The 25,221-nt window shown below is 43.9% G+C and overlaps 1 protein-coding gene across 5 annotated transcripts in view; it reads left to right on the top strand.

Annotated features, from left to right (window-relative positions):
* Positions 1–8,464: 8,464 nt before the first annotated feature.
* Positions 8,465–25,221, top strand: part of WDR7 (WD repeat domain 7) — a 352,886-nt gene continuing 336,129 nt past the window's right edge. For all 5 annotated transcript variants that reach the window (XM_059880930.1, XM_005224234.5, XM_010818910.4 and 2 more), the window contains exon 1: positions 8,465–8,667. The gene's annotated coding sequence lies outside the window, so the exon portion shown is untranslated. The remainder of the gene's footprint in view (positions 8,668–25,221) is intronic.

Here is a 25,221-nt window from a genome sequence, read left to right on the forward strand (position 1 = left end):
AGAAGAGACCTTTTTAAATTCAAACTGCTAGAAAGGCTCCCTCACCCACAGTCTGATTCACAGCCTCCTTCAGATTCTGTCAAAGATGAATTGTTCAGTCACTATCTTGTCTGACTCTTGTGAATACAAATTTCAAAACTCTTTTCTGCAAATAGTAAAAATCCTTAGCCATTTGAGTGGATAAACTTAACTTATTACACTTTTTTTTATAAACTAGTAAGTTTTATATTGTAATACATGTTTCTTGACTGAGTTTTAAAATGAAGCTGTGAGATCTCCGGTTGTATCTGTTTATCTGTCTGTGTGTACATTATAGATATATGTCTCTACCTCCAGATGGTATTATCAAATCAATTTGTTAAAGAGCTCTATTTAATTCACTTAAAAGTAAGTCCTCATAAATTAAATATTTATAAATGTTACAATAACTAACCCAAATGAATTTCAAGTTTACATGATCTGGGAGATATTCAATATTAAATTAATATACAGTATTAAAGTTTATTGGTTTAATACAGACATGTCTTTTATTGAACCTAGGTTTACTAAAAAGTTATCAAATATTATCTCTGTTATGAAATTTATTAGCAAGAAGAATAGCTTGGGATGATGGCTAACTTGGTCTAATGTCTCATGAAGGATTTCATGCATAATCTAAACATAATTGTTGGGAACAAGTAAATAAATATATATAAGGTAAGAGCTGTTAGGGGAACTCTTTCTGTTTTATGGTGGTGGGCACAGGGAATGTTGTCTGCCATTCTAATAAGTAAATTATGTCGCCTGCCATTGCAGTAAACAAGGGTCAAGTCATCAGCCCCTATAGCCCCCTCATATCCACCACCCCAAATGGTGCACCTTGAGGGGAATTCAGGATAGAGGAAGACAAGAAGCAGTATTTGCTTTGGATACTGGCCCTCAGTAGTTAAGATGCGTATCTAGGGAATGATTTCAGTGAGCCCAGCTTCCCGCGTCTTCCTATAGATAGACAAGCACTAGAACCATGAACTCCTGGTGCCTGTTTGTGTGATTAGCAGGCATTTTGGGATGTTTGACTACTGTTCTTTTTCCCTGCCAAGCAAAAAACTCTTATATATCCTGGCTCCTCCCTCACTTCTTTGGAGCAGTTTTTCAGTTATTGGAGAGGTTTTCCCCTGGGTTATACTCTTCAATAAGGTCCCCAAATAAAATTTAACTGAAACTTTTAGATTGCCTTTTTTCTTCAGTCAACTGTATGTCTGCTTACAAATGGTAACTGAGCAACTTGAAACTTTAAAGTTTTGCTAAGTTAAGTTAAATGATAGAAATTTATTAAATATATAGATGATTGTCAAGTAAAAAAGATACTGAAACATTAATTACTGAACGTAGGCTTCCTTTTACAGAGAAACTAAAGACATTCAGGACTATTATGGGGATGCATGGATAAATTTTCTATACAACATTTTTAGAAATCACAAATAGTATTTGTAAGTTTGCCTATTTATAGAGTGCTAATGTGAAAAGAATTCATAATTGCTTACTTCTTAATTTTCACTACAAAGGAAGGTTTTTAAAGCTTAAGAACTCTATTATATGTAATCAATTTAATTAAAGAAAGAAAACATCTTCAGAGGAAAGGAAAAATATAAAGATTGGAAATGCATTTCATTAAAGGAAAAGAAAGTGATTTTTATCTTAAATCTGATTATTTCTAACTGGGGAGGAAAGGGACAGACAAATAAGGATATAAAAGATTTGTGAGAAAAAAAGGAATCTTTAAAAAGGAATTCTATGTGGGGTCAGGATTATCTAAGAGAATAAATTTAATTACGAAAATAAATTTTAATATTAAAGATAAGGTGGTGCAAAACTAGAAATTTATTTTCTTTCTTTGCTACGAGGAAATTTTTTTGACGTATTGATCTGCTTTTTGATAACAGGAAAAATTTTCTTTCCTTTTAAGTGGTCTGTTAACTTTCTGTAAGGGCTTCTCTGGTGGCCCAGTGATAAAGAATCCGCCTGCCAATGCAGGAGACATGGGTTCAATCTCTGGGTTGGGACGATAACCTGGAAAAGGAAATGGAAACCCACTCCAGTACTCTTGCCTGGGGAGTCCCATGGACAGAGGAGCCTGGTAGGCTACAGTTCACTGGGTCGCAAGAGTCAGACACGACTGAGCATGCACGCACACACGTAACTTTCTGTATTTTGCCTTTAAAATCTTCTATTGTCACTCTGGTTAACTGAGTAAGTATTGTTTCACAGTGACCTATGATTCTACCTGACCAAGTGTTTTAAAACATTTTTGATATCTTTGACAAGCTTCCCCAATCAAGTTCTAAATGAAATTTTAAAAAAATATACACTTTCATCCATCTATTTACTGGGCTGCGCCAGGTCCCAGCTGCACGAGAAATGGAATATTTCCTGCCACATCTGTAAACAAGGATGTCACCATCATCAGTGACTGCAGCCCTCCACTGTGAGCTGGTGAGCCCTCAGAGAACTCAGCAAGGAGAAGAACACCTGTGATCTAGCAGCCATCAACTACAGCCACTCCCTATGGTGAGCCTTGAGGAAAGGAAGCCCAGAAGGCGAAAGATGCAGGATCCTGGCCAGAGACCCGAGGTGCAATCAAAGAAATGATTTCAGTAAGCCTAGACTTTTGCATCTTTCCATACACAGAAAAGTGCTAAATTGCTTGATTTGAGATATCTGGTTTTCTTTAATTCACAACCATCTTTTAAAAAGCATTTACTTGTTTATTTTTGGTCGCGCTGGGTCTTTGTTGCTCTGCGCACGCTTTGCCTAGTTGTGGTGAGTGGGGCTTCTCTTCGCTGTGGAGCACGGGCTTCCCACTGCAGAGCTGGGCTCTAGGCTGTGTGGGCCTCGGAGGCTGCAGCACACAGGCTCAACAGAGCGATGTTTTGATGTTCAGACTACCTGCCCTTTGTTGCAAAACCTCTGTGTAACCTGGTCCTCTCCTCACCTCCTCGGAGCAGTTCTCTCAGGGTTACTTGAGATACTGTCTCCTGGACTTTATTTGTAAAAATTTTCCTGGAATAAGACTGAAGTCTCAACTTTCAGGTTGCGTGTACTTTCTCAATCGGCACTCGGGATCTTCAGTTGCAGTATGAGAACTCCTAGTTGTGGCATATGGAATCCAGTTCCCCGACCAGGGATTGAACTCAGGCCTCCAGCCACTGGACCACCAGGGAAGTCCCCTAAATGAATTTCTTTTGATCTCTAGCAAACTTTGGGATGCTTCAGAGGGCTTCTGAAACATCTCAAAGAGAGATACTAAACTAATGAGGCTTATGTAGTATTTTAAACTACATGGGAAACATTGTCACTGATGATAAACCTTCTTAGGTTTTATCGTGTGGGTATATGTTACTAATATAAAATTACTAAACTTTGGATATATCCTAGTATATTATCAATCATAAATCTAATTCTTGTCTCAATATACTGTGTGTCACAGACATAACCAAATTTCCTTGTCAGTTGTAATTAGATCTTTAACCATCCCATTTTCAGTCTTTTGTCGTTTATATAGACAGTTATTAGTTTGCTCTGATGCTTTAACAAAACTGAAGACCTTCAGAAAGATTCATAAAAAGGACTTTTTGACAATATAGGCATCTGATAACTTTCTTTTTTTTTTTTTTGGCTGTGCTGAGTCTTCACTGCTGCGTGGGCTTTTCTCTAGCTGCGGCAGGCGGGGGCTACTCTTGACTGGGGTGCACGGGCTTCGTGTTGCGGGGGCTTCTCTTCTTGTGAAGAACAGGCTCTAGAGCATGTGGGCTTCAGTACTTGCAGCTCCCAGGCACCAGAGCACAGGCTCAGTATCGTGGCGCCTGGGCTTAATTGCTCCGCGGCATGGACCAGATCTGGGATCAAACCCATGTCTCCTGTGTTGGCAGATGGATTCTTTACCACTGAGCCAGCCACCAGGAAGCCTGGTTTCTGGTAACTTTGAGATCATACTACTGAACTGAGTAAGAAATACCAAAACTCAAATGGAAAACCTCATGGCTTTGTAAAACTACTAACAAAACAATCTAAATCAACAAGAATTAATTGCATGGGGCTGAATGACCTGATAAATAAAATTTATAATTTTATGACCTTTTCTCTTAAATATTAATGGCTTTTACTGTTTGTTTTCCAGAGAAGAGTAAACCTTTCCTTTTACAGTAACTACAACAAGCAGCAAGTTGATACAATATCCCTTGGAGATGAAGATGAGACATTTACTTTTTTCCCCTTTACTGAGTCTCTCCAGAATTTGCCTTCTACAGCAGGCTCCCCTCTGGACTTGTTGGCTTATCGTGATCCTGGTTACAACTAGTTACACTAATCAGCGTTGTGAACTTTTCTCTGTTGTTTTCAGACTGTTTATGTTTTATGTCTCTTGATGCTATACTGTGACTTTATTAATGTTATTAGCTACATTACTTATGGGCTTCCTAGATGATGCTAGTGGTAAAGAATCCACCCCCTGATGTAAGAAATGCAGGTTCGATCTCTGGGTTGGGAAGATCCCCTGGAGGAAAGCATAGCAACCCACTCCAGTATTGTTGCCTGGAGAATCCCATGGACAGAGGAGCCTGGTGGGCTACAGTCCATAGCATCACAAAGAGCTGGATACAAGTGAAGTGACTTAGCACAGCATATCAGTGCTAAATATGCCTGTCTTTTATAAGATTATTGTTCTTTACATTACTTGATGTATAACAAAACTAATGATGGATAATTGTCTTGAGGCAACTGATCACATATATAGCTCTATACACAATTACTTAGGAAAAAGCAACAGGAGAGAAGCAATTCCTGGATCATAATAGACTGCTGCTGCTGTTACTGCTGCTAAGTTGCTTCAGTCATGTCCGACTCTATGCGCCCCATAGATGGCAGTTCACCAGGCTCCCCCATCCCTGGGTTTCTCCAGGCAAGAACACTGGAGTGGGTTGCCATTTCCTTTTCCAATGCGTGAAGGTGAAAAGTGAAAGTGAAGTCGCTCAGTCGTGTCCAACTCTTAGCGACCCCATGGACTGCAGCCCACCAGGCCCCTCCGTCCATGAGATTTTCCAGGCAAGAGTACTGGAGTGGGGTGCCATCCAGAGAAGTTTAGGTTACTCAGTTCAGTTCAGTCATTCAGTCGTGTCTGACTCTTTGCGACCCCATGAATCACAACACACCAGGCCTCCCTGTCCATCACCAACTCCCAGAGTTCACTCAGACTCACGTCCATCGAGTCAGTGATGCCATCCAGCCATCTTATCCCCTGTCATCCCCTTCTCCTCCTGCCCCCAATCCCTCCCAGCATCAGAGTCTTTTCCATTGAGTCAGCTCTTCGCATGAAGTGGCCAAAGTACTGGAGTTTCAGCTTTAGCATCATTCCTTCCAAAGAAATCCCAGGGCTGATCTCCTTCAGAATAGACTGGTTGGATCTCCTTGCAGTCCAAGGGACTCTCAAGAGTCTTCTCCAATACCACAGTTCAAAAGCATCAATTCTTCAGTGTTCAGCTTTCTTCACAGTTCAACTCTCACATCCATACATGACCACTGGAAAAACTATAGCCTTGACTAGACGGACCTTTGTTGGTTATTAACAGGACCTAATTCAGATGTAGGGCTTCCCAGATGGATCAGTGGTAAAGAATCCCCCTGCAATGCAGGAGACCTGGGTTCAATTTTGGGGTCGGGAAAGATCCCTTGGAGAAGGAAATGGAAACTCACTCCTTAATTCTTGCCTGGGAAATCCCATGGACAGAGGGGCCGGGTGGACTGCAGTCCATAGGGTCGCTTAGCGACTAAACAACAAAAAACCAGATACAGCATTTGAATGGCCTTTCAACAAAATCCTTGCCTGACCCAGGAATGAGCATTCTTAGCACTGTGGGACAAACTGATCGTAAAATGCCTCCCCAAATGGTCAAATTTATGACCCAAAGGAGGGAAGATGTAAACAGAAAGAAGAGACTTGCTCATCTTCTCGTTATACTAAGGGTTAGGTTGCAACCCACTGCGCTGATGGGAATTCAGGGTGGAGAAAATTCAGGTAGGAGGGGGCATTATGTGTTTTGGTTCCTAAATAATAAATATGCATAGCCAAGGAAGAATTTCAGTTCCAGATAATTTTTGCCTCTTCCCACACAGAGAAAGGGCTCTCCTGGTGGCTCAGATGGTAAAGAATCTGCTTGCAATGCGGGAGACCTGAGTTCAATTCCTGGGATGGAAAATCCCCTGGAGGAGGGCATGGCAACCCACTCCAGCATTCTTGCCTGGAAAATCCCATGGACAGAGGAGCCTGGCGGACCACAGTCCATGTGGATGCAAAGAGTCAGACACAACTGAGCGATGAAGCACAGCCCAGCACACAGAGAAAAGCAGTAATATCATTAACTTGAGGTGGGTGGGTGTGTGTGTGTGTGTGTGTGTGTGTGTGTGTGATTAGCAGTAATCTTCAACCAAGATGTATGTTTGGCCTGTGTATTTCCAAGTCAAGTTTCTTTTTCCACAACCCCTCTGCCACTAGCTGTGCTACATGGCTTGTGGGGTCTTAGACTTCTGGGAACTTAGTTCCCTGATGAGGGGTTGAACCTGGACCCCAACAGTGAAGGTGCCAAGTCCTAATCACTGGACTGCCAGGGAATGCCCCCAAATTTAGTTTTTACATACTAGCTCCTCACCAACCTCCTAGAGGCTCTTTCCTCAGAGCGGCTGAGAGGCTATTTCCTGGGCTCTCATTTCATTCGGTCCTCAGTAAGCTCCTTGGATGAAACTTCTCTCACAACTTTTACACTCTGAGTCCAGGAATAGTAAATTGTTGACAGGAAGCCTTTTGACCAAACCAACACTTAGCTCTTTGGAGGGGGAATTCACACAGAAATGATCCAGTCTGAAGTTGTTTCTCTGCTCTGATTCCCTCACTGGCCACTTCAGGGTCCATCCAGTAGTGCTCTGCTAATCCAGGTGTGATCCAAAGACCAGCAGGAATGGGCATTACCTGGGAGCTGGTTAGAAGGGGAGACTCTCCAGACCTGCTGAATCAGAAACTTCATTTTAACAATCTCCCCATCAGCTTTAGAGGCGGCAACAGAATTCTTCCTTGTCCTTATAAACCCGTTAGTGAGATTACAAAGGAAAAACAAAGCCAGGGAATATACTGTGTATCTTTTTAACACAACTGACTGTTGGCCACAAGCATGGCACCGTTTTTTCCCCTTGACCACCCATTCATTCAACAAATATTTGGGAGGAAAATAAGGGAGCACAGTAAGTAATGAACATCTACTGAACTCGTTTAACCTCCTAGACATCCATGAGGCCGTTATGTCTACTTTGTATGTGGGGACGTTGAGGAGAGTAAAGAGGAAAAAGCAAGACGCCCCAGTTTGACACCGACAGTGCCCAGTGGAGGAGCCAGGATCCGAATCCACGGCCTTCCGAAAGCAGCACTGGGTCCCACACTGTCTGCCGCCCACACGGGTGTCCGTGCCTTCCCTCTCCTGGGCAGGAATGTCATCTGTTGCACAAGGTCAGACTTCCCCCTTTTTTATTATTAATACTACAACAAATACTTATTTCTCATTCATGTCACAGTCAATGGCTGCAGGCCAGCTGCTTCAGCTCTGCTCCACGTGGTTTAGCATCCAGCTGAAGGAACAGCCCCACCCTGGGAAATACACTCCCAGGCAGAGGGAAGAGCATGAGCCCACCGCGCCATGCTCTGCAGGCTCTGCCTGGACATGTCCACTGACATCCCTCTGCATCAGGAGAAAGGACACACCCTCCTCACTGGGGGATGGGGTGGGCAATGTGAGGTAAGAACATATAAACTCCTCTAGGAAGGAGGAAGCAAATAGCTGTAGCCAAAAATACAACAGATGACAGTGACTCAACGTGCAAAAAGAGTTTCCAGCTTAAAAGGTATAAAATTCTAAATATGAAAACTGATATACTGTCTAAGTATGTCACAGGTCTCCATACTGCAAAGATCAAGCAGCCGGGTTCCTCCTTTGGCCCTCTGCGTCAAGGGGCCAGCAGCCTAGATCGGGGTCAGAGGTTAACAGTAACCAAGTTCCAGAGCTAACACCTTCCAGGAGTCTGGACCTAGTCTCGGTTGGGGGTGGGGTGAGCAGAAGAGTAAACGTGCAGCATCCCGGTCACAGGGTGCAAACACCCAGACCTGCCATTTCCTCCATCCTTCCATCTTGGTCCTTCCAGGCGGGCGGTGGAAAGCGGGAATCCGAGGCGAGAAGAGAGCCTAGAGAGGCTTTCCCTTAACCAAAATGCCGGCCGCGCACTCCATGCCCTCAGCTGACATGGCGGCCTCCGGGTGGTCTCCATGGTAACTCAGCCTGCCTCACGGGTGCCGGCTCAGGCCGGGCGTGTGTGGAGACAAGCCTTTCCCGCCCCCTCATTTTTTTGCGACAGTTGCAGGGGACGTCACGGCAGTTGGCGGGTGTCAGCTGATTTGCTGCAGTAGCGGCGGCGGTGGAGGCGGCAACGGGCGCCTCGCAGCCGCGTTACCGAGGCGGAGGCTGGGCTGGGGTTCCAGCCCGAAGTTTCCGCGCCCGGGTTTGCCCACCCGGCGTCCCGCCCGGACACGTCCTCGCCTGGTCCTCTTGGCCGGAGGGACGGGAAATAGCCCGGCACACGATGAGGCTGTGACAGGTGAGGGGGCTCTCGGGCTTTCCCGGGGGGAGGTCTCAGCGCGGCTGCACCCCCGCCGTAGGGTTCAGGGGCCAGGGGCTCGGAGGGTCCCCGCCCCGCTCCCTCTGGCGGCGGTGTCCGCCGTCCGATCGCCGCCGCTGGAAGCTCTGATCCGTGCCGGCGCCCGCAGGTTCGGGCCCGCAGCTCGGCGCCAGTGCCCGGAGCGTGGGTCCTGCCCGGGGTCTTCGGGGCCCCCCCGGCCTAGTGAGTGACAGCGCTCTTGCCGACGCTGGCTCTCCTCTTGGGATGGGATGCTCCTCCACTCCCAGTGGCAATCTAAACGGAGCGAGATGCTTGACGTTGACGGGTGGGTGGTTCTTGACAGGGCTTTTGGGAAATGTGCTTGCTTCGGGGATTCACACAGCCCTTCCCGATCCTCTTTGGTTTGCCCTTGCCTAGGGTGCTGAGACATCTGTTAGTACACCTGCCCGCTCTCGTCTCCCTGCCCTAGGACTCGATCTAAGCGGATACCTGCCCCCAGCGCCCACTTACTTAGTGGGTCCCAGCGTTCTGAAGCTCTGTGCTTGGAGTTAGCCATACCCCCCGCCTTGGATTCAAAAGCTGCCGTTTTGTGCTTTGATTCACTTGCTATGTCAGTTTCTCAGGTCCTAGAATTTGAAATTATGGCAGCTGCATCACAGGAAGCGTTGGAGTTGATGCATCTGATTTTAGGGTTCAGTGAGAGCTACAGTTTGTTTTCACAGTAGCATTTGACATGAGCCAAAAAAGGCAAGCTGTGACTCTTTGAGATGTTTATCATTTAGGGCTTTACAGTCAGGATGTCAAGATCGCCTGTTATATGAGAGAAATTGAGTTTTGAAATATACACACTCGTTTCTTTATAAGCAATTTGTGACAGTATGGAGGTGGAGGACCGCTTAAAAGTGAAAAATAAAGTGTTGAAATGCCTTTAGTATTACGAAGAATCAAAGGTTATCTTGATTTCATCTAAAGTAACATCTTAGTTATTTCAAATTGGGCAAACAGAACAGTATAAACACGTATTAAATGCTTGGTTAATTTTCCTTTTTTTTTTTTTTTTTTAAGTATTTTATTGAAACATAGTTGATTTACAATGTTGTGTTAGTTCCTGGTGTACGTGTACGCACAGTGATTCAGTAATACAAAATATAATAGTCTGCATTTGCTAATCTCAAGCTCCCAGTCCTTGCCTCCTTCACCCACCTTCCCCCTTGGCAGTCACAAGCCTGTTTTCTATGTCTGTGAGTCTGTTGCAAAGATAAGTTCATTTGTGTTATGTTAGATTCCACACATGCATTTTTTCTTTAATTTTATTTATGTAACTTATTTTTGGCTGTGCTGGGTCTCCCTTACGGTGCAAGCTTTCTCTGGTTGCAGCGCCCGGGGCTTATTCTCTAGTTGCAGCGCACCGGCTTCTCACCGCAGTAGCTTTTCCTGCTGCGGAGCACAGGCTCCAGGGCATGAGGGCTTCAGAAGTTGCCCCTCACGGGACGAGTAGTTGTGGCACACGGGCCTAGTTGATCGGAGGCATGTGGAATCTTCCCGAACCAGGGATGGAACCCGTGTCCTCTGCATTGCAAAGCGGATTCTTAACCACTGCACTACTAGGAAAGCCCCCCTCCCCACCCCGCCCTTTTCTTTTCTTTTTTAATAGAAGGGAATACCAACCTTTATTTATACTTGGATTCTAGCTCAGAGCCATTTTAGACAGTATAGCAAAGTGGGAAAAGGCACAGATCCTGGGACCAAGATTCATATTCCAGCACTAGAATGTTAACTGCCCGACAGCTCTCTAACGTTCCCCGCATTCCCTTCAGTCAAGTGGGTACAGGACCACCCCTTCTAGTGGCTGTCATAGCTGCCTCTGCCCTAGAGGCCAGCCTGGGTACTCACCCTACAGGCAGCTCAGTTGAGACTGAATTCTGTAGGTCTCAGATCACTGATTAGGGTGGTTCTCACTTTTCACTTTCATGCACTGGAGGAAGAAATGGCAACCCACTCCAGTGTTCTTGCCTGGAGAATCCCAGGGACGGGGGAGCCTGGTGGGCTGCCGTCTATGGGGTCGCACAGAGTCAGACACGACTGAAGCGACTTAGCAGCAGCAGCAGCAGCAGCAGCAGTGAGTTATTGAACATCTGAGGTAGCCCCTACCTCCAGACATTCTGAGGCAAGAAGTAGGAACGTGGCCTGGCTCAAGGACTGAGTGTGATCTTGCGATTTCCTTTAACAGATAGAAGCTCTGTTTTGAAACAGAGGCAGTGAGGTGGCTGGTTTATCTGTGCAGCAGGCGAGCGCGGCAGACTCTGCAGGTAGTGAGCGGGGTGTTGTGCCCTTCTCACCGGGAGCTGGGCTGACATTTAGCCTTAGTGGTGTCCTCTATGCGGGTCAGTCCTAAGGTTTGTTTTGGATCTCAGATGCAGAGAGTTGAGTTAATCTTTTTCAATTCAGCAATCATCACTGGTGCTGTACACATCTCCTGTTTTTTTTCCCCCCATTCTTTGTCTTTTATTTCCAGTTTCCACTCCCTTCCCTTGCCCACCAGCCCCCGGGCAGCCACTGCAGCATGTATGATATGCATCCTTCTGTTGGTATGTGTTCTTCGATGTATGTTGTTTTGAGCACCCGCATTTTAAGTTTATAGAGATGATATTGTGCATGATCTCGTTAAATTTTTTTTCTCTTCCTGCTCTCTACTATTTTTAATATTATTTATTCATTTATTTTTGGCTGTGCTAGGTCTTGGTTTCTGCATGTGGGCTTTTTTCAAAAAAAATTTTATTTTTATTTATTTATTTGGCTGTACTGGAGTCTTAGTTGCGGGCTCTTGGGATCTTCCTTGCCGGGAGCAAGATCTTTTAGTTTCAGTATGTGGGATCTAGTTCCCTGACCAGGAACGGAACCCAGAGCCCCTGCATTGGAAGCGCGGAGTCTTAACCACTGGACCGCCAGGGAAGTCCCAGGCTTTTCTTTAGTTGTGTGTGTGTGTGTGGGGGAAGTGCTACTCTAGTTTCAGTGCTCGGGCCTCTCACTGCAGTGGCTTCTGTAGCTGCAGAGCGTGGGTCCGGGGCTTGCGGGTTTCAGTAGTCGGAGCTTGTGGGACCTGGAGCACAAGCTCAATAGTTGTGTTGCAGGGATTCAGTTGCTGCACAGCGTATGGCTTCCTGAATCAGGGGTGGGACCGGAGCCTCCTGCATTGGCAGGCAGATTCTTTTACCATTGAGCCACCAGGAAGCCCCACCATCTACTATTTAAGGATCTATTTGTGTTGCCATCTATTGCTTCTAGTTGCTGCATTCTGAGTATTTCAGAATTTGCATCTCCTACAGTTGATACTAGGGCTTCCCTGGTGGCTCAGAGGTTAAAGCATCTGCCTGCAATGCGGGAGACCTGGGTTCAATCCCTGGGTCGGGAAGATCCCCTGGAGAAGGAAATGGCAACCCACTCCAGTTTATTGCCGGGAGAAATATCAATAACCTCAGATATGCAGATGACACCACCCTTATGGCAGAAAGTGAAGAGGAACTCAAAAGCCTCTTGATGAAAGTGAAATAGGAGAGTGAAAAAGTTGGCTTAAAGCTCAACATTCAGAAAACTAAGATCATGGCATCCGGTCCCATCACTTCATGGGAAATAGATGGGAAAACAGTGGAAACAGTGTCAAACTTTATTTTGGGGGTCTCCAAAATCACTGCAGATGGTGATTGCAGCCATGAAATTAAAAGACGCTTACTCCTTGGAAGGAAAGTTATGACCAACCTAGATAACATATTGAAAAGCAGAGACATTACTTTGCCAACAAAGGTCCATCTAGTCAAGGCTATGGTTTTTCCAGTGGTCATGTATGGATGTGAGAGTTGGACTGTGAAGAAAGCTGAGCGCTGAAGAATTGATGCTTTTGAACTGTGGTATTGGAGAAGACTCTTGAGAGTCCCTTGGACTGCAAGGAGATCCAACCAGTCCATTCTAAAGGAGATCAGTCCTGGGTGTTCTTTGGAAGGAATGATGCTAAAGCTGAAACTCCAAAACTTTGGCCACCTCACATGAAGAATTGACTCATTGGAAAAGACTCTGATGCTGGGAGGGATTGGGGGCAGGAGGAGAAGGGGACAACAGAGGATGAGATGGCTGGATGGCATCACCGACTCGATGGACATGAGTTTGGGTAAACTCCGGGAGTTGGTGATGGACAGGGAGGCCTGGTGTGCTGCGATTCATGGGGTCGCAAAGAGTCGGACACGACTGAGCGACTGCACTGAACTGACAGTACGTGGACTCTTCCCTTTGTGGACACCCATCTAGCTTTCATTTTCCTGCCACTTCAGGCAATATTGTGATAAATGTACCTTTTAGACGTCTGTGATGCTTTCTTTGAGATATCCGTCTAGCAACACAACTTCTGGATTATAGGGTGCTTGTGTTTTTATTGAAGGTTTGCCAGACTGTGTTCCCAGAATGAGCTGCAATGGTCTCTCTTCCTGTAGGCAGTTCAGGAGAGTTTCTGTATCCTTGTATCCCCGCTGATGCTCAGTATTATCCGGCGCCCTGCTTTCCTCCAGACCTCTGGGTACAAAGTGAATCTCGAATTACTTTTCACTATTACTCATGAGTGTGAGTCTCTATGAGCATTTTATCTTCTGGGGTTTTTCCTTTTGTAAAATTGTTCACTCTTTTACCGATCTTTTTTTTTCTTTCTTAAAAAATTTATTTTTTAATTGAAGAATAATTGCTTTCCAGAATTTTGTTGGTTTCTGCCATTCAACAGCATGAGTCAGCCCCAGGTATACCTATGTCCCCTCGCTCTTGAACCTCCCTCCCATCTCCCTGCCCATCCTACGCCTCTAGGTGGTCTCAGGGTCCCTGTTTGGGTTCCCTGAGCCACACAGCAGATTCCCATTGGCTATGTATTTTGCATATGCTTTACCCATTTCTGTTCTGAGGATTCACACTTTTCCTTGTTGATCTTCAGAAGCTCCTTGTATTTCCTAGATTGTTGTTTGTTGTTTTAGTTGCTAAATTGTGTCCTACTCTTTTGCGACATGCCCGGCAAACTACTCCGGCCATGGGATTTCACAGATGAGAATCCTGGAGTGGGTTGCCATTTCCTTCTCCAGGGGATCTCCCGGGACCAGGGATCAAACCTGTGTTTCCCTGCATTGGCAGGTGGATTCTTTACCACTGAGCCACCTGGGGAGCCCATTGCCTCGATTCTAGTCCTTTAAATATTGTTTCTGTTCCTATTCTGTCATTTGTCTCCAACTTTATTTTATGTCCTTCATTGAACAGAAATTTTCAGTTTGACATAATAAAATGAAAAATTTTTTTGCCTATGCTTTGTGTTTTTGATTAAAGAAATCTTTCCGCAACTCTGTGGCACAAAGTTGTTCTCCTGTTTTATGTACTACTAACTTTATAGTTTTCCTTTAAATTTATAGGTCTCGAATCCATCCGGAGTGTTTTTTTAGGTGTCGCAAGATAGAGATTCGGTTTATTTTCCACATAGCGTGTCAGACTTCCTAGTGTCGGTCTCTCCTTTCCCCATAGATAAGTGCTGCTACACTCGCTGTGTATTAACCTCTTATACAAGCTCTCAACACTGTATTCTGTTCCTTTGGCTCATTTCTTTGCTTTTGTTCTAATATCACGCTATTTTAGTACTATGGCTTTGTGTATTTTTTTCTTACATAAGTAAGTCTTTCCATTTATTTTGTTTTAGCTTTATGTTGAAATAATTCTAGATTAAGGAAGTTGCAAAAGTGCTACAAGAGGGCTGATTTCTCCCACTGGTTACATTTCATGTAAATCCACCAGTTTCCTTCCAAGGTTATATTTGATACAACTTTAGTAAACAGTAAAACCAAGAAGTTGCCATCTGTGCAGTGCCTTATGTAGTGCTTTGCCATTTATCACCTGTGTGGATAGACTCCTGTAGCCACCACTGCAGTCGAGATACAGACCGGGGGACTCCCCGGTGGACCGGTAGCTAAGACTGCACACTCCTAATGCAGGGAGCCCAGGTTTGATCCTGATCGGGGAACTAGATCCCACATGCTGCAGCTAAGACCTGGCAGAGGCAAATAAATAGATAAATAATACATTTTTAAAAAAAGATACAGAACTATCCTGTCACCACCAAGACCTCTTTCAAGCTGCTTCCATACGTTCCCACCAGCAGTGTATGAGAGACAGTTTCTTTGCATCCTAGCCGGCATTTGGTATTATCACTATAGTTCATTGTGATCTTAATTTATGTTTCCCAAATGGCTAGTGATGTTAAATTTCTGATAAGGCAAGTTTTCCATTCTTTTTTGATTTTCAAAGTTGGCTTGACTATTTGTGGATTTTTATTCTTTTCTATGTATTTTGAAGCTAGAGTTTCTAAAAAACAATACACGTAGAATTTTGATTTACTGTGCATTAAATGTATGTCTGTTATGGGGAAAACTGATGTCTTTATAACATTAGATCACCTTATCCAAGAGCATGGCATAGTCTTCCATTTATGACCGAACAGAAAGAAAAGTTTTGTAGTTTAAAAAAAATACTGTGAATATATACTAATTTAGAGTAGATTATTGCTCATAGAAGAAAACGCTACTGAATTTCACATATTGATATTTTACCTTTGTGTGTGTGTTCTACTAGAAAGAGATCAAAATTTGTAGTACAAATCTTGAAATAATTTTGGTACTTGTAGAGTTAGGCCTGGAACTAGGTAGCACTTTTTTTATCTTTTAATCTTTGGCTGTGCTGGGTCTTCCTTGCTCTGCATTGCAGAGTGCGGGCTCTGGGGCCTGAGGGCCTCGGTAGTTGCGGCAAGTGATTCATTCTTTGTGGCTCCGAGCCCTGGAGCAGAGGCTCAGTAGTTGCGGTGAAGGGGCTTAGTTGCTCCACAGTATGTGGAATCTCCCCGGACCAGTAATCACACCTGTACCCTGTGCATTGGCAGGAGGATTCTCATCCCATGTACCACCAGGGAGGTCTTCGGTAGCATTTTTATTATTGGTTTATCTGTTACTTTTTTTTTTTGAAACTATTTTGTTGTTGGAACAGATAAGCTCAATGATTAGAGTGTGGGGTCAGTGAGGTCATTGCTGCACTTTACACAGTGTCCTCAGTCTTACATATATGGAGGCCAGTGGTCGTGGGCAGAGCCCTCTGAGAGCTTTTGTATGGATCTGTGTGCACTCAGTTGTGTCTGACTCTTTTGCGACCCCATGGACTGCAGCCCACCAGGCTTCTCTGTCATTGGAATTTTCCAGGCATGAATACTGGAGTGGTTTGCCACTTCCTACTCCAGGGGATCTTCCCAACCCAGGGATCGAACCTGACTCTCTCTCGCCTCTTGCATTGGCAGGTGGATTCTTTACCACTGTGCCACCTGGGAAGCCTGGATCTGGATCTGATACTTAAAACTGCTTTGCTGATAAGAGCACAAAAGATAATATTGGAAGAAGTCTTACACTGTGACTGTATTCAGCAAGTTCTGTCCAAGTGAAATTTTAATTTCTTTTGTATTAAGTAACATAGACATTAGATTCATAAAACAGTAATTAATTTAAGTAAAATCGGGCATCTTTTGCAAAATGTATTGGTGGTGTTTAATGAAAATGTAGGTTCTTTGGACTGATAGTTGTTTGTGTTAGTAGTCACCAAGAAACGTTGGAGCAATGCAGCGTTAGAGCGCTGGTCAGTTCAGGACGGAGAAACCTTCTGAAGTTTGCAAGTTATTCTGTAGGCTCTTGTAGAACGGAAAACTGCTGGAAAGACATGGTTGTTTAACCACCGTCTCCCATCCAGTTAGCAATTGTAACTCATGACCCCTCAAGCTCCCTGAAGACATTTTACTGGTGTTTTGCACATACGTATTTCTTTATGAATGTTGGCAGTTAGTATATGTCAATGATAACAGATTGATAGAATGTGCCAGTTACCTTCTGTTCTCACATTCAAGTTTTTTATTTGGCTGTCTTCCTTAAGGGCTCTTCTTTTTTCTAAACATTTCAAATATGAACAAACAATAAACATCACCATTAATGAGGAAAACCTTACACTAATAAAGCTCCAGTTTACTAAGTTTAAGAAACTTTACTTAAAGTTACTAAGGTTAGTAGACCTTAGTGAGTGTGGTAACAATAACTTAAAGTAAACCATGTTAGTTAATTTGCTGCCTAGGTCCTAAGCCACGTCTTATTGTGTATGTGTCACAGATACAAGGAAAGAGGCCAGAATATAGGTGCAACCTGTAGCTGCAACTACAATTAGTATGCTAGTGGGGATTTGATTAAGGGGATTCATATTAATTGTTGACATTATTGTAGAAAAATTCATTGATTAAAAACGGAAATCCAAAGCATATAAGATCAAGATGTATTTTAATTTGTTGATGGATACAACTTTTTTAAAGCCAGGCACACGTTTCATTCATTCAGTTCAGTTCAGTCACTCAGTCATGTCCGACTCTTTGCGACCCCATGGGCTGCAGCATGTCAGGCTTCCCTGTCCATCGCCAACTCCTGGAGCTTACTCAGCTCATGTCCTTTGAGTTGGTGATTCCATCCAACCATCGCATCCTCTGTCGTCCCCTTCTCCTCCCGCCTTCAATCATTCCCAGTATCAGGGTCTTTTCTAGTGAGTCAGTTCTTTGCATCAGGTGGCCAAGGTATTGGAGTTTCAGCTTCAGCATCAGTCCTTCCAGTGATTATTCAGGACTGATTTCCTTTAGGATGAACTGGTTGGATCTCCTTGCTGTCCAAGGGACTCTCAAGAATCTTCATTCGTTACTTTGTTCATTTATTCAGTAAATATTTGGGTACCTCCTATGTAGCTGAAATTCTAGGCACTGGGAATACAAGATAGAACAAAAGAAACATAAATCATCACCTTCATGGAATTTATGCTACGGTGACAGATTCAGACAAAAATAAATAAGCATTTGGTATGTTAAATGACTGTAAGGGCTCTGGAGCAGTATAGCAAAATACTGTTGGGGTGGTGGGTTTTACAATTTATATTGGTTAGGAAAGGCCTCGCTAAGCAGACAACATTTTAGCAGAGATCTGAAGTGGGTGAAGGAGCTCCAAAGAATGACTTCCTGTCCCCTAAGCTGGGGAAGACTGTGGGAGGGCCAGGTTTGGGGAAGAAGACCAGAGACTCACTTTTGAACCCGTCAGAGTTGAGAAGCTTATTAGCCATCCAGATGGAAGTGCTGAATAGGAAGCTGTGTTTGTGAGGATGGAGTCAGAGGAGAGCCCCTTGCTGGGAACGGGGGAATTGTCAATGCTTAGCTGCTGTTTCAAGTTGTGAGGCTGGGGCTTCCCAGGTGGCTCAAGGGTAACAAATCCACCTGCCACGGGTTCGAGCCCTGGTCTGGGAAGATCCCACATGCCGTGGACCAACTAAGCCCATGAGCCACAACTCCTGAGCCTGTGCTCCGGAGCCTGGGAGCCGCAACTCTTGAAGCCCAAGCACCCTGGGGCCCACACTCTGTAGCAAGAGAAGGCACCGCAATGAGAAGCCTCGCACCGCAACTGGAGAGTAGCCCCTGCTCAATGCAGCTAGAGAAGAAGTCTGTGCAGCCATGAAGACCCAGCACAGCCAAAAATACATACGTACATCAATAAAGTTATATTAAAAATAAAATTGTGAGGCTTGGGGAGATCACTGAGGGAAGTGGGGAGGGCGTGTTGCCAGAGGAGACAAGTCCAAGGACTCGGCTCTGAGTATTCCCACGTTTAAAGGTCAGAAAATGAGGGAAAGTGGAGACTAACGCTTCGGAGACAAGACAAGCTGCTTCGGTAGCAGCAGCGTATGAAGATGTGGACGCCAAGTGAAGAAGTCTTTCGAGGGAGAAATATGAAGTGTACCAGTGCTGCTGGTAGGGCAGTAAGGAGGATTAGGACTTGACTTGGGCTCAGCAAGGGGGAGGTTTGGGTGACCTTTCTAGGAACATTTGTGTGGCAGGTGGAACACTGTGCTGTTGTCTGTGTATACGGAGGAGGGTGATGTTACAAATGAGGACATTCCGATGTTTGCTCAGGGTTTGCAGTAAGTAAATGGAGAAGGAAATGGCTACCCACTCCAGTATTCTTGCCCAGAGGATTTCACGGACAGAGGAGCCTGGTGGGCTGCGGTCCATGGGGTCGCAGAGAGGCGGACACGACTGAGCGACGGAGCGTGCGCAGTTAGTAAACAGGGGGAGCTGGGGTCTCCCCTAGTCCGTGTGACTCTCAAGTCTTCACGTGTACTCAGCAGACCTGACTGATCCCCAGGATACTGTGGCAGTTCATCTTCTAGTTGGGGAAGCACATTTGTTTCTTCTTCTGTGTTATTTTACTTTATAAACCATGAAAAGCTTCAGTGCTCAGGGTTTTGATGGCAGTTTCCTTTCTGAGGGGAAGAAGTAGGAATGATTGGGGATGGTGGTGAGATTCTAGTAGGTGAGGGAGATGAAGTCAGTTCTACCAGATGGGCTCTGTTTTCCCTAAGATGTAGGGGCTTGGTGGGCATCACTTGTTTGTGGCCTAATCGGTAACTCTTGAAACTGAGGCACTTTGACGATGGGTAGACCATAAATAGCTGCAGAAATTCAAAACGTGATTCATAGGCCTCGAAGCCTATGAATCATTTTTAAAATGGGATGGATTTTTGACGAGATAGCTCTACAGTTCTTCAAAACCCAGCTCTCACGCTCAGGGCTGTCTTTGCAATGAGAAACAAGTGGAGTCTTCTGTTGCCATCTGCTCATTCCACATGTTCTTTTGAAACAGAATCCTGGAACTTCCTTTAGCAAAGCCTTCCTGAAGTGTCAGGTTCCCTGGAAGCAGATTTCTTGCCACTCAAATAAAGTATAATCTTGGCAATTTAGCAAGGAGCTTAGTATTCAGGAGGTGAAGTCCCTCACTGACCCTAATTCTGAGGAGGCAGCTCAGTGATTCCTTCAGAGCATTTTACGATCTAGCTGTCTCATTGCGTTACAATAAACAGTCTTCATCATCTGATTCAGGTTTTTCTAAGTCTTCAGTGAATTGACCACAAAAGCACAAAACAAGCACAAAGAAAATTCATAATCATAATGACTGCTACCTTCATCACACCGTGAGTTTGACTTGAACACGTTTTTTTGACAAATGATGTAGGGATGTTCTGTGAATGTGAACAAACCTTTAAAGAATCTTTTCTTCATTCATTGTCTTGGTGGCGGGTACGTTTAATTACTTAGTCTGTAGTCTCTGCTTTTCATTATCCCTGTTGATAGGTGGCGGCCTGCCTGCTCTTGTTCATGTGTGTGTGCCCATTCTCAAGAGAGAGACTTTGAGTTTGTTTTTGTCTGCAGGCCTCAGAGGGCCTGCCTAGGGCACAGGAAGCAAACAGACTGAGGCAGTGTTAACTCTCCTATGAAGACGCCTGTGTTCCTGGGCTGGACGTGTATCTCGCTGTAGCATTTGAGCATTAGAAAAGCAGTGTAGAGAGATGAACACTGACCTGATACCAGATTTTTCTATATCGTCTTGACACTTGTAGCTTTTAGAAGTCATCTGGAATACCAGTATCCCATTAGATTTTACAGAAGAGGATGGTCTTGCCAGAGTGTCACTCCCTAGGTTATTCATAGTTTTAAAGGGAAAAAAGAGTTATGGTGGAGGTAGCTGGTAGTCACTGCCTTAGTCAGGTGGTCATGGGTGGCATCACTGACGATGGGACAGCGTGATGTCACGTGCCTCCCGTTGGTGATGCAGTATGAAGGACACTGATACGTACTGATACAGTATGAGGGAGCCTGCTGATACCTTTAGATCTGACTTCCAGTTTATAAGAAAAGTAGGAGACAGATGAATGCATGATAAATGACATCATAAATACAATTAGATGTGAAATGTGGAACATTTTTCAAGCAGTTGGTTTTGTTTTTTAAAGTTAGAATGAAGCATGAAAGTCAGTATGAAAAATGAGTGAGACTTGTTCTAGAACTAAAGAGCAAGGAGGCATCACAGTCAAGTGCAGTGTGTCAAACTTGATAGTTTATTTGCTAATATTAGTAAATAATATTTATTTATTGAGTCATCTTTATACTATTTTTGAACTTTTTGTATATTTAACATTTTTTATAATAAAAAATTGGGGAGAATCACAAGGGGGAAAGTAGATTTCATCTTAAGCCTTTTATTAAAAGAACAGTCAAATTTATAAATATTCCTTTGGGAGTTCCCTGGTGGCTTCATCATTAGGATTCCAGGCTTTCATTGCCATGGCCTGGGTTCAATCCCTGATGAGGAACTGAGATCCTACAAACCATTGAGTGAAAGGAAAAGAAAAAAACCCTCCAAATCTAGTGAAAAAGAGGGATGAAAGATTTTTCCCCTTTGCCTTGAATTTTTCTTAGGCTTTGTTAGGCCTTTACAGAGCTAAGCAGGAGAAAGCTGAAGAAATAGGAAAAAGATAACCGGAGAGTACACTGTACTGGAAACCTGAGAGAGGAGAGTCGAGGATTAGCAAGTGATCAGCTGTGTCAAGCGAGTAGCTATAGGAGACTGAATATCACGTAAGGACTGAGTAAGATGGTTAGGAAAGTAGGAATCCACAGTAGTCTAAGGATGTCAAAGTGTCCTGTTTCCTCACTTCTCTTCTGGGACCTTGCTTCTCTCTGCAGTACTGGAGGGTTCTTCCGTGGAGGATCATATCAAAAATGTTGACCTCTGTGTAGCGGGAGATCTTAAGTCTGTTTGAAGATACAATCTATACTACATGAGGCAGTTGGTAGTAAGGAAATGGAAACACTGCATTAAAGGCCAGGGGGGTTCAAAGTGTTGATTGTCCTAACAATGAGAGAAAGAGAGAGAAAATGGGAGAAAGAATGAATGTGAGAGGGAGGGAGAGAGAGATTGCCAGATTTACATGCAGGGGGCGGTAACAAGTGAAGGTATTTTGGTCAAAAGTGAGATTAGAACATGTTTGAATGACAAAGGCTAATTTAATTGACAGACAGATAAAATGGTAGTCAATTAAGGGAGTGAAGTGAAGTTGCTCAGTCGTGTCCGACTCTTTGGACCCCATGGTCTGTAGTCTACCAGGCTCCTCCGTCCATGGGGTTTTTCCAGGCAAGAATACTGGAGTGGGTTGCCATTTCCTTCTCCAAATTAAGAGAGTAAGATCCTTCAAAGAGTCCGGGAAGAATTTAAATCTAATTTAAATTTTCTTCTAATTTAATTTTTTGCTGATTTAGATTTAAATCTTCTAAATCTAAAAAGATGAGATGTTTCTTCCTCAGAAATAGCTTGCTTGGCACACAGTGAAAGCTTAATAATAAATGCTAGTTATTGTGATTCTCTGTTTGTTCATTCAATAAATATGTATTCATTCAACAAGTAAATACGTATCATTCAGCAAATACATACTCCTCTATCCATGGAACTGTCCAGGCAAGATGGAGTGGGTAGCCATTCCCTTCTCCAGGGCATCTTCCTGACTCAGGGATTGAACCTGGGTCTCCCACTGCAGGCAAATGCTTTACTGTCTGAGCCACCAGGGAAGCCCAGTTGGTCAGCAGTAGTAGTGGTGGTTTAGTTGCTAAGTCGTGTCTGACTCTTGCGATCTCATGGACTGTTGTCTGCCAGACTCCTCTGTCCATGGAGTTTTGCAGGCAAAAATACTAGAGTGGTTTGCCATTTCCTTGTCCAGGGGTCTTCCTGAACCTGGGTCTCCTGCACTGCAGGCAGATTCTTTACCAACTGAGCTACCAGGGAGTCACTAGTAAGAGTCTATAACTATTCTGGGTGCTGGTAAACCACCTCATATCCTAGTGGAATGCAGTTTGCTTGATAGTGATTGAATCACAAAGATGGTGGACTTACTTGAATGATCTGGTTTTACTCTAGAAGGGCACAGCTTTTAGTGGAATGGGTGCATTTATAAACAAATAATTACACACAGCGGTGAGTGTTCTGCACCAGTGTATAGAAAATATTGTGAAAACATGATTGCAGGAGTCGTGAATCATGGGTTTTGGAACAGGTCCCTCATAGCAGAGAAGAACTAGTACTGGAACGGGTTATAGGCTAAAGTCAAATGTTTATTATAGTTAAATGTTTTTGAAAACTCATGTTTGTGTGTGTATGGGCATCTTAAAAGAACTTGGTGAATCAAGGCCATATGTTTTATTTTATTTATTTATTCTTTTGGCTCCACCTCACGGCTTGTGGTGGAGAAGGAAATGGAAACCCACTCCAGTATTTTTGCCCGAAGAATTCCACGGTCAGAGGAGCCTGGCAGGCTACAGTCTATGGGGTTGTAAGAGTCGGACACGACTAAGTGACTAAGCACACACACAGCACATGGCTTGTGGGATCTTGGTTCCCGGACCAGGGATCGAACCCGTGTCCCCTGCAGTGGAAACGTGGAGTCCTAACCACTGGACTACCAGGGAAATCCGTGGGCCATTTTATTTATTAAACTGTCTTTTGGAATACAGTGAAATACCCAAAGGTAGGGGGGAATAACCCTTAAGACCAAAGAGTTTATCTTGAGAATCAGGATTCCCACTCAGTCCAACCTCTTATTTCTCTTCCTTTTTAGAGGTATACTTATCATTACTATTTTTTTAAATTGGTATCATTACAGAATTATTGTAAATATTTGTATGTGTATATGTATAGATGTGTGTGTGTGTGTGTATGTATATAGCCCCTCTTTTAGAACCCCAGACAGGAGTGTATTTCATATACAGTACTGCACCTTTTCCTCTTACTATATATTTTGGAGATTAGTCTTTATATCATGCATCAGTGTTCTATTGTAAGACTCGCTAATAAATTTGTTTAACCCCCGACTAATGGACACTAAAGTTCTCTCTATGAACCCATGAACAATTAGAGAAATTTTCAAATATGTAAAACTATTAATAGTAAGAACAATATGGTGAGGACTCTTGTACTAAAAATAGCTTCAACACTTATTTTTATGGTTGAGTTTCCTGGGGAAAGGAAGCAGGTTTGGTCAGAGGGAGGAGTTGAGCTGTAATGAGTCCCAACAGAATCTCAGGTGACCCTGGAGGGTAGAAAGAAGATGGAACGACCCCTCCAAACTATCCTGAATTGATGTGAGGGGGACTGGGCTTTACTGTTTATCTCCAAATTGCGCTTCCCTGATAGCTCAGCTGGTAAAGAACCTGCCTACAATGCAGGAGACCCCAGGTCCATTCCTGGGTTGGGAAGATCCACTGGAGAAGGGATAGGCTACCCACTCCAGTATTCCTGGGTCTCCCTGGTGGCTCAGTCGGTAAAGAATCTGCTTGCAGTGGGGGAGACCTGGGTTCAGTCCCTGGGTTGGGAAGATCCCTTGGAGAAGGGAAAGGGCACCCACTCCAGTATTCTGGCCTGGAAAATTCCATGGACCGCAAAGAGTCAGACATAACTGAGCGACTTTCGTTTTCACTGTCCAAATTGATCAGTCATTGGATGTGGCTTGCAGGCAAGGTGTCTCCCTTTGGCTGGGGGCCGTCATTAGCCAAATGACTAAATGCCAAGACAACCTCGTGGTCTTAGCAGCTGGGGTAAGAAGTCCTTTGTTCCTCGAGGTAGATCTGGATGCATTCCAGCCACCACACTGATGATCATACTTCATCTCCATCCTTTCCTATACCTCTTACCCCTCTTCCTCTCCCCATGTCAGAGCCCAGACATCAGGTCATTTTATCCATAAATACTACAGTTCTGCTTACCTTTGAGTAATGTGTTTTTGTAAAGTCTAGATTCATCAGATTGATTGGAGAATGAAGTTTTCTGGTAAATGAAATTTTATGATAAATGAAGACAGCATAGAATACAGGAGGGCATTTATTTCCTTAGGAATCAGGTCTGTGTGTGCCTCTGAGCTCTGAGATCAGTTTGTGGTGTGATTTTGAGAGAGCTACTGATGGACCTAACGGAGTCTAGCACTAGGAGTTATGTTTAGACACAACCTTGTAGTCTTTCCTTTTTATGGCAGATTTTAATAAAAATGCAAAACAGTTTAATTTTCTTTCCTGTCAACTTTGAAGTTGGAAAATGTAAGCACCTAAGCTATTCTGTACCTATTTATTTATGTTTAAATTTTAAAAAGTTAATTTTTACTTATTTATGGCATTCAGGGTCTTAGTTCCCTGACCAGGGATTGAACCTGTGCCCCACCTGTTGTGGAAGTCTGGAGTCTACCAGGGGAGTCCCTGCCTATTTAAATTAAGGGAAGAGAGGTCCACCAAGGGGATTGCAGCCTGCAGAACCTGAGAATAAAACCTCTTCAAGTGAAATTTCAAGGTGTGGTCTGTGTTCCCTGACAACTTTTTGAAAGGAGGATATTATTGTCCATCTTTTACAGATGGGGAAGCTGAGACCTAGCCTAGAGTGGTAACTTTTTCAAGATTGCATAGAAGAGTCAGGATTTGAATATAGTTTTTCTGAGCGTAAGTTCATTGTTCTTTCAGTTGTTATTTTTGTTGCTGTTGTTGACTGCAGTACAGTTTTATTTCTGTTTAGAACTGAGAAATAGGTGCAATCAGGTAAA

The sequence above is a fragment of the Bos taurus genome, chromosome 24 (genome assembly GCF_002263795.3).
Source record: "Bos taurus isolate L1 Dominette 01449 registration number 42190680 breed Hereford chromosome 24, ARS-UCD2.0, whole genome shotgun sequence".
NCBI classification, from domain to species: Eukaryota; Metazoa; Chordata; class Mammalia; order Artiodactyla; family Bovidae; genus Bos; species Bos taurus.